Source organism: Rhinopithecus roxellana, chromosome 7 (genome assembly GCF_007565055.1).
Source record: "Rhinopithecus roxellana isolate Shanxi Qingling chromosome 7, ASM756505v1, whole genome shotgun sequence".
NCBI classification, from domain to species: domain Eukaryota; kingdom Metazoa; phylum Chordata; class Mammalia; order Primates; family Cercopithecidae; genus Rhinopithecus; species Rhinopithecus roxellana.
Genome location: NC_044555.1, coordinates 124,660,752 through 124,670,429, shown reverse-complemented (window position 1 = coordinate 124,670,429; position 9,678 = coordinate 124,660,752). Strand labels below are relative to the sequence as shown.

The following is a 9,678-nucleotide window of genomic DNA, read 5'->3' as shown; positions in this document are numbered from 1 at the left end:
TACACGAACACTAACAATAGCCGATAAGCTGAAAAAAAAAATCACAAAAAATCTCAGAATGTTTTAAGAAACTTCACGAATTTGTAATTTGTGTTGGGCCACATTCAAAGCCGCCCTGGGCTGCGTGTGGCCTGCAGGCTGAGGGTTGAACAAGCTTGGTCTAGACATTTCACTCTGTCTACGTTTCTTCTTCCAGGCAAGTTCCCCTTTAGCTTAGCTGACCACAATCTTGTTTTCTTCCAGGAAGTGAGGGAACCAGTGTGTGGGAACAGTCTCAGTAGCACCTGGTTTTTCTACATTGGCATTGATACCTGACTGGGAGCCATCCATCTTGGACTCAGTAGTGTTATTCACAGCAGAGTTGGCCCCCACAGAAACTGGGAGGGTGGGAACACCACCACTCTGGGTCATAGAGATCTTGCTAGTCTTCCTGGCAAGACCACTGATGAGCATGTTGGTGTATTGGTTCCACCACCTTCACTGAAGGGGCCAGGATTTCCTGGAAACATTTCTGAGATTCTTTCCATTACCTAATGGAGCCATAGTGTTCTCAATGGCTAGCTTCCTTCTCTGGTGTGCTGAGTTATTGTTTGCTCCATGAGTCATACAGTGGACCTTCAAGTTGCCTTTGGCGGTAAAAGCTTGCCCATGTATGCTGCGCACAAAAGGCTATTCTCTAGTGTGAGTCCACTTGTGAATCTGAAGAGCACTAGTGGACGAAAAGTTCTTCTCACACTGTGTGCAGCTGTGTTGCTTGGCCTGGTCAGTGTGGCTGGGCCACTAACACCAGGGACATGATTGAGGATCCAACAAATGTGCCAGTGAAAGTGGAGAGTTCCCTGACCCCCCTCACAGGACGTGTGACGGGTGTGGCTTGTCTGTTTGGTCGCCACTGCTGCTCAAACCTCTTACAGGAGAGGGAGTAAACAGACAGACAGGTGCAGGAGCCCAAGCGGGCGTGTGTTACAGTGCGCTCTTTTAGCCTTGCCATCTGCAGATGGCTTAAGTGTTAATCAGCTCAGTGGACCCTCTACCTTTCTGCAAAGGCAGAGGGCCAGTGTGACAGCTTTCTGTGTCCTGAGTTGTTGTCCAGAATCCTGGAAGAATCAGGTCACACATGGACTTGAAGTATGGAGAATGCAGGGTTTTATTGGGTGGTGGTGGTGGCTATCAGTGGGATAGATGAGGAGATGGACAGGGGATGGAGTGGGAAGATGATCTTCCCCTGGAGTTTGGCCATCCAGTGGCTGATTCTCCAACCATCCCCAGCCAAACTCCTCCTGATGTTTCCTCTCTTCTCTCCTATGCCGTGCCATTCTGCCATTTGTCTGCTCATCTCCTCATCTCCTGCTTCTGGAGCCTCTGGTTTGGGGTTTATATGGGTACAGTATAGGGGGTGTGATGGGCCAAAAGGCAACATTTTTGACACAAAAACAGGAATGCCTGTTCTCACTTAGGGCTGTGGATATCCAGGCTTGAGGGTGGGACCTTTGCTGGGGAACTACCCTCTTCTACCCAGTGTTTCCCTGTCTCCTAGCTGTATCACCAGGAACTTCAACTTTTCATTTTTATTTTTTAGAGACAGGGTCTCTCCTTTTTGCACAGACTGGAGTGCAGTGGCACAATCATAGCTTACCATAACCTTGAACTCCTGGGCTCAAGTGATCCTCCTGCCCCAGTCTCATTAGTAGCTGGGATTACAAGCGCTGGTCACCAAGCCTGTCAAAACTTGAACTTTGACATAGGTTGACTGGGCTCAGAAAAACGTTGATGGGAGGTGGCCCATCTCAGTGTGGCTGTTCTTGGGGTGCTCAGCTTTGCCCCCAGCATCTGGAGACTTTGACATAATGCTTTCTGCTTGGCTACTGGCCAGGGAGCATGCTTGGAAGGATGTGGTTTCCACAGCATCTGGAGTTTGGCTAATAGTTCTGGTGTCCCATCAGTGAGAATGAGTGATTAAACTGTTGTTCTCCACTAAATCGTTTTTTCAGCTCCTTTGCCACTGCAGGCCAGAAGGAACAGGACCCACTTTCCTGGTGACTGCTAGGGAAGCCTTCATGGCAAACCCTAGGGTGGGTGATATTACGTGGATGCTAAGAAGAGGTATGAGGACCTTTGAGTAGCTACTGGGGGCATCCTGGATGCTGACTTTGTCCACAGTGGTGTCTTCTTTCAACATCATCATGGCAGATGGCACTTGTATTACCATTCTCACTGACCATCATTGGCTCAGGACCCTTAAAATCACTGGGATTCTCTGGCGGGGCCATGCTGGGAATCTGAGTGCCCACATTCATCCAAATATGTTGTTGCAATGACCATGTTGGTAAATTTCTTTTGACTAATGGGGTATGTACTTATGGATAAGTTGGTTCAGTGAACCCTGAGAAGTGTCTTTATGTTGCCTCTGGTAGAAAAAGGTTGGCCACAAATTTCACATTGGATGGGTCTCTCCCCAGTGTGGGTGTGGTAATGTATTTTTTTTCCCAAGTGAGAGCAAATTTATTAAAGTAAAGGAATAAAAGAATGGCTACTTCATAGGCAGAGCAGCCTTGAGGGCTGCAGGTTGGCTATTTTTGTGGTTATTTCCTAACTACATGCTAAACAAGTGGCGGTTGATTCATGAGTTTTCCGGGAAAGGGTTGGGCAACTCCCAGAACTGAGGATCCCTCCCCGTTTTAGACCATACATGGTAACTTCCTGACGTTGCCTTGGCATTTGTAAACTGTCATGGTGCTGGTGGGAGTGTCTTTTAGCATGCTAATGTATTATAATTGGCATATAATGAGCAGTGAGGAGGACCAGAGGTTACTTTCCTCGCCATCTTGGTTTGAGTGGGATTTGGCCTGCTGCTTTACCACATGTTGTTTTTATCAGCAAGGTCTTTGTGACCTGTATCTTGTGCTGACCTCCTATCTTATCCTGTGACTTAGAATGCTTAACCTCCTGGGAATGCGGCCCAGTAGGTCTCAGCCTCATTTTACCCAGCCCCTATTCAAGATGGAGGCACTCTGGTTTGAACACCTCTGACATATTTCTCCCCTGCCTTTTACAAAGGAATCCTTAATCTATTATTATTATTATTATTATTATTATTATTATTATTATTATTTGAGATGGAGTCTTGCTCTGTTACCCAGGCTGGAGTGCAGTGGCGCGATCTCGGCCCTCTGCAACCTTTGCCTCCCGGGTTCAAGTGATTCTCCTGCCTTAGCCTCCCAAGTAGCTGGGACTACAGGTGCATGCCACCATGCCTGGCTAATTTTTGTATTTTTAGTAGAGACGGGGTTTCGCCATGTTGGCCAGGCTGGTCTTGAACTCCTGACCTCAGGTAATTCGCCAGCCTCAGCTCCCAAAGTGCTGGGATTACAGGCGTGAGCCTCCGTGCCTGGTCGGGAACCCTTAATCTTAAGGGTTATAGAGAGACAAAGATCCATCTTCTGTAACTTCTTCAGGCTGTATTGGGCAATGATATTCTTGCCTACCTATTAGGGTCTCTTGTATTCAGGGTAGAGAGGAACTCAGTCAGAAAGTGTAAGTATGGTGAGGGCCATCCATAACTCTTGAGTTCAGACAAAAGGTGATATCTGTAATAAGTATTCAATTTAAGAAAATGTTGAGTAAGCTTATCCTGCATTCCTACACAAAGAGTACAACAGCAGTATGGATATGGTGTCACTAGCTGATTCTAATATGTGCCCAGAATTAGAATACTGACCCAGATTTTTACATTACCTATCCCTCTTGTTTCTTCTGAGCAGCAGCCAGAGATCACTAGTTGGTTCACAGGAATAAGTACGAATGAGACTATAATCTAATAACAGGTGTATCATCGTTCTTGAAACAATTTTTCTCTCTCCAGTCTCCCATTTTTACTAAAGACAAATCATGGTAAGACTGATTTGCTTATTATACTTGGCCTGATTATTTGTATAAAGTGCAGCAATAATAATAATAATTGTTAGGTTTTTTTTTTTTTGAGATGGAGTCTCACTGTGTCACCTAGGCTGGAGTGCAGTGGCATGATCTTGGCTCACTGCAACCTTCGCCTCCTGGGTTCAAGTGATTCTTGGGCCTCAGCCTTCCAAGTAGCTGGAATTACAGGCACACACTGCCACGCCCAGCTAATTTTTGTATATTTTAGTAGAGACGGAGTCTCACCATATTGGCCTGGCTGGTCTTGAACTCCTGACCTCAAGCGATCCACCTGCCTTGGCTTCAAGAATAATTATTTTTAACTAAGCTTTTAAAATTGTCTTTGACAGAACTCTGTTCCATAAGGAATCTTAGATAAGCCTCTTTTTTTATATATATATGGAGTCTTGCTCTGTTGCCCAGGCTGGAGTGCAGTGGTGCAATCTCAGCTCACTGCAACCTCCGCCCCCGGGTTCAAGTGATTCTCCCGCCTCAGCCTCCCGAGTAGCTGGGACTACTGGCACGTGCCACCACACCTGGCTAATTTTTGTGTTTTTTTTTTAGTAGAGACGGGGTTTTACCATGTTAGCCAGGATGGTCTCAATCTCCTGATCTCGTGATCCGCCCGCCTTGGCCTCCCAAAGTGCTGGGATTACAGGCATGAACCACAGTTTTGGCCAGGTAAGACTTTTTTTTAAAGCCGAACCCAGCTATGGGTTTGTACCATCAAATACCTATGAGTTGGGTAAATTTCCTCTTCTCTTGAGGTCCCAAGATAACTTGGGGCTCCTGAGCCTGTTAGAAAGCAACATTCTTTACTTACCTATCAGGAGCCCTGTACAGGGCCTGTGTAGACAAGGTATGGAGGCCAGTTTTCCCAAGGGAGGTAATGCATTTTGAAGGAACTTTGGCAGCTTAAGACTCGGTGGCAAATGAGACATTCACTGGGGTCAGAAGTGGTCTTGTTGCTGTTCTCTACCAGCTGCTGCAATTTCATGGTCTCTGACCCGGGCTTGGTGGTCCTACTCCCTTGAAAGCCGCCAACCCTTGGGGAATTATGGTTTGGCCCCACCCCAGGGAGTGTGGGTCCACTCTCACTTTCTGGAGAAGGCCCAGCAATGAGCTACCCATGTGGTCATTGGGGTTAGCGCCCGAAGAAAGATTTTGAGATAGTTCTATGGAGGGAGTCCTTGTTACAAGGACAAGTTTGCTGTCTAAAGAGAGACTGGATTCATCTATGGGGACAGGTACAGAGAGTGCATGGGGTACCATTGCCTACCACCATTTTGTTCTGGAAGTTGGCAAACAGCTGGGGATTTGCCTTCACCTGGGGATATTGATGAAAGTGTACCTTCAGGTTACCCTTGGTGGTGAAGCCATGACCACACACAGGGAACATGAAGGGTCTCTCTCCAGTATGCATGTGGGAATGGATCTGCAAGGAGGTACCAGTCTCCCAAACCTTGCTACAGTTCTTACAGTTGTGCTTATAGAGGATGGCCTCGTCTTTGGGTTCGACATACATCTCAGATGTTTGGTGGCTTATCTTTCTCTTTCTTGGATGGGTATAATGCCACAGTAGAGAAAGGACTCTGGAAGAGCACAGAACCCAAGCCCGAGGTAGCAAAGCACTTGGGAGCTGAGACACAATGTTCAGGATCACATGTGTCCTATCCAGCTTCAGGGTGAAGGGTGTCAGCCATGGGGTCACAGAGCTGGCAGCAGAAGGGAAATTGGTGAGATAGCTTGGCTTGTTTAAGGTGTCCAGAGACAGACCTTGGCTTCCAGCTTTCTGGCTGAGCAAAGCCACAGCTGCAGAAACTTGCTTGGACATGTGGCTATCTAAGGTCTTCAGGGTACTAGCCTGAGTGGAGGATGTGGGAGGCCCATGAGTTCACTAGAATGCAGATCTGCTCAGTGAGCTGGATCTGCTGTCGTTGAAAGATGCTGTTGGCGCTGGGCAGAGGGGCCAGCAGCACATATGAGCTCAACTGATTTACCACTCCCTTGTCTCCTTGTGATGCCTGAAGAGTCACATTAATATTGACCACTTTGCCTTTGGGTAAATAGCTTATGTTCTGGGGTGTGGATGGTAGGGCAGTCTCTGTCTTTAAGTGCAAGACAGACTCTGCACCCAGCTTCTCCTTTATGTCCCCTTAGCTGCCACCATTTTCCTTGGGACTGTCTCTGCTTGTACTGGGTGACTGGTGGCTTGGTACAGCTGTACAAAAGTCCTCCCTCTGAAGGCACTGGCTCTTCGCTGTCATTCATGGGGAGGACAGGTGGATTTTTAGTGCGATTTTTCTTATGTTCCAAGAATTCAGAGATGCTAACGAATTCTGCACAGCATTTCTTAGAGATGTGAGTTTCCTACCCATGAAGCTGCTTTACCATCACTTTGTCCTCATTCACTTCATCACCATTTCCTGGGTGGTTCATTGGAGCACCTGGCTTGTTAAGATGATGGCTTGGAAAAGGGTGAAAATAGAGAAGTGGAGAAATGGATGCAGGTTGGGTGGTAGGGGTAAGGAGAGTTAGAGAGAAATATAGAACACTAATATATCTTCATCTTGCAAAGTAAGTTGTTAAGGAGATACTATCTATGGTTGATTAAACAGAAAATATAAGTGGATATATGTTATTTAAAGTGAAAAAGATTCCTATTAGAGGAAATAAAAATAATGCTACAACTTTATTGGAAGGAGTGGATGGAAGGTAGGAATGGTGGAATTGAGCTTAATCCTCATCTCTGGCTGGGCATGGTGCCTCACACCTGTAATCCCAGCACTTTGGGAGGCTGAGGTGGGCAGATCCCTCGAGCCCAGGAGTTTGAGATCAGTCTGGGCAACTGATGAAACCCCATCTCTACAACAACAACAAAATATATACAAAAATCAGTCAGATGTGATGGTGCACAACTGTGGTCCCAGCTACTCAGGAGATTGAGGCAGGAAGATCACCTGAGCCTGGGGAGGTCAAGGTGGCAGTGAGCCATATTGGTGCCACTGCACTCCAGCCTGGGCGACAGTGAGACTGTTTCAAAAACAATTACTTGTCTCTCATAACATTAATAGATAATGTCAAAAAAGAAATATAAGCCAGGTGTAGTGGCTTATGTCTGTAATTCTAGCACTTTGGGGGGCCAACGTGGGAGGATCACTTGAGCCCAGGAGTTTGAGACCACCCTGGGCAACATAGTGAGATCCTGTCTCTATGAAAATTAAAAAAATTAGTCGGGTATGGTGGCGGTGGAGTGCCCATGTGGTCCTAGCTACTAGGGAAACTGAGGTGGGAGGATAGCTTGAGCCCAGGAGGTTGAGGCTGCAGTGAACTGTGATCACCGGCATGGGTGACAGAAATATACAGGCAGGGACAAAATATAGATATATATTTAAAAATTCCTCAAATTTGTCCCTGCCTTGGCTGGATGTGGTGTCTCATGCCTGTAATCCCAGAACTTTGGGAGGTCAAGGCAGGTGGATCACAAGGTCAGGAGTTTGAGACCAGCCTGGCCAACATAGTGAAACCCCGTCTCTACTAAAAATACAAAAAAATTAGCTGGGTGTGACGGCATGCACCTGAAATCCCAGCTACTCGGGAGGCTGAGGCAGGAGAATCTCTTGAACCCAGGAGACGGAGGTTGCAGTGAGCCAAGATTGCCCCATTGCACTCCAGCCTGGGTTACAGAGTGAGACTGCGTCAAAAAAAAAAAAAAAAATTGTAGGACTTAGTGATTAACTTAATACAGTGAATAAGGGAGAGGGAGGAGGCAAAGGTGATTTGAAGAGTTCTATCTTGAGTGATTGGGCGGATGTGATATCACAACTGGAGTAAAGAATATGGGGTACTATCTAGTTCCAGAGGGGAGATGATGTGGTGGTTAATTTTATGTGTCAACTTGAGTGGAACAAAGGATGTCCAGATATTTGGCTAAATATTATTCTGGGGGTGTCTGTGAGGGTGGTTGTAGATGAGATTAACACTTACATTGGTAGACTGAGTAAAACTGATTGCTTTCCTCAGTGTGGGTGAGTCTTTTCCAATTTGTTGGAGGCCTTTATGGAACAAAAGACAGGGTAGGGGAGAATTCATTTTCTCTGCCTGATTGTTTCTGAGCTGGGACGCTGGTCTTCTCTTGCAACTGAACTGGAATTTACACCTTGCTTCTCCTTGTTCTCAGGAGACTTGGACTGGAACCATACCACCAGCTCTCTTGGATCTCTGGCTTGCAGATGGCACATCATGGGACTTCTCAGTCTCCACCACTGCATGAGCCAATTCCTTATAATAAATCTCTGTCTCTTTCATTATATATATATATCTGGGAGAACCCTCAATAACCTTGACTAATACACAAGATAAATTCAGTTTTAATTGTATGTGAGGCACTGTAGTGGAGATACATACTAGATGTCCACACACAAGTGGGCACAGGTCTGGGATCAAAATATCTATTTGGGAATCTTCAGCATATGGGTGGTAGTTGAAATCATAAAAGTGATTGAACTCTTCTGGGACTCTCATATATTGTAATAGGATCAAAGGTGGAAAGAATAGATAAACAGATACATGTAGGCTGGTTAATCTGATGGTTGGAATGTGGACTTCATATTCGAGGTACTTGGTGTGTGTGTGTGTATGTGTGTGTGTATTTGTTTATAATGAAGTCAATTGTTCAGTAATGTGCATGTAATAAATTCCGTAGTGTGTGTTGTTCAGTCACTCAACTAATTTTTAAAACTCTTCTGCTAAAGCTCTGAGTTGAAAGAACCCATGGTGGTATTGTTATACGTAAGTATCTTTACTTGATAGACCTCATTGATTACAGTCAGGATTCTGGTAGATAAATTGGGCAGATAAGATGAACTCCTAACGCTTCTCTGGTGCTGTCTGAATAAGGCCTGTGTTTGTCTGGCTGTGCCATACATTTTATTTTCTCTTTCATTCATTTGTAAGTCTCAGCAACAACCCCCTTCTCCAACACCTTGATGTAAATTGCCTTCATACTCTAATAGAACTTGAGAATGTTGATAAGCTCAAACTATGGTATCCTGATGTTTCCATAGTAACTAATGCACACCAAGGGGGAAAAGATGGAGAATAAATGAGAATAACATTTTAACAAGTGAGGGGCAAAGAGGCTTTAGACATGTTATTACCTCTTGTTTAGGAATATGAAAATATTCATCTCCTTAATAATGGGGTTATAAAAGTTGCTACAATGAGACTTGTCAGTAGCCATTTATATTTCATTTTTCTCTATAATCATCGTCATCAAAAGAAGTTAAATGCTTCTCTGCCCAACAATACTGTAGAGAGTGAGTTAAATGGACATAGTTGCCATTTTCCTGTGAACCTGCAATCAGAATAGGACAGGATAGGCCAGTGTCTGTATTCTAGTCTCCCAGGCAGAGTTTTGACCTAGTGGATATTAGGAGGAATGGCGATTCAAAGAAGACAAATCAATGTTGTGGCATTTGTTTGCTTTGATACAAGACTTTACTAGCATCTCAGCACTTCCTTGGTTAAAGGGTGCGAGAATAGGATGCTGCTGTTTCTTCTTTCCTATTTCATAAGAAGGAGGCTTTCTGTAGGCCAGGAAGAGGGCACTCTCAAATAATCAAATTGGTTGGCACCTTGATCTGGAACTTCCAGTCTCCAAAACTCTGAGAAAATACATTTGCGTTGTTTAAGCCAGTGAGTCTGTGGCATTTGATTATGGCAGCCTGAGCAGCCTATACACCAGTCAGTGTACATGCGCAA

At 45.3% G+C, this 9,678-nt stretch overlaps 1 pseudogene; it reads right to left on the bottom strand.

The window, feature by feature from the left end:
- Window positions 1-213: 213 nt before the first annotated feature.
- On the bottom strand, window positions 214-9,157 carry LOC104655391 (annotated as a pseudogene).
- Between the last annotated feature and the right edge of the window lie 521 nt (window positions 9,158-9,678).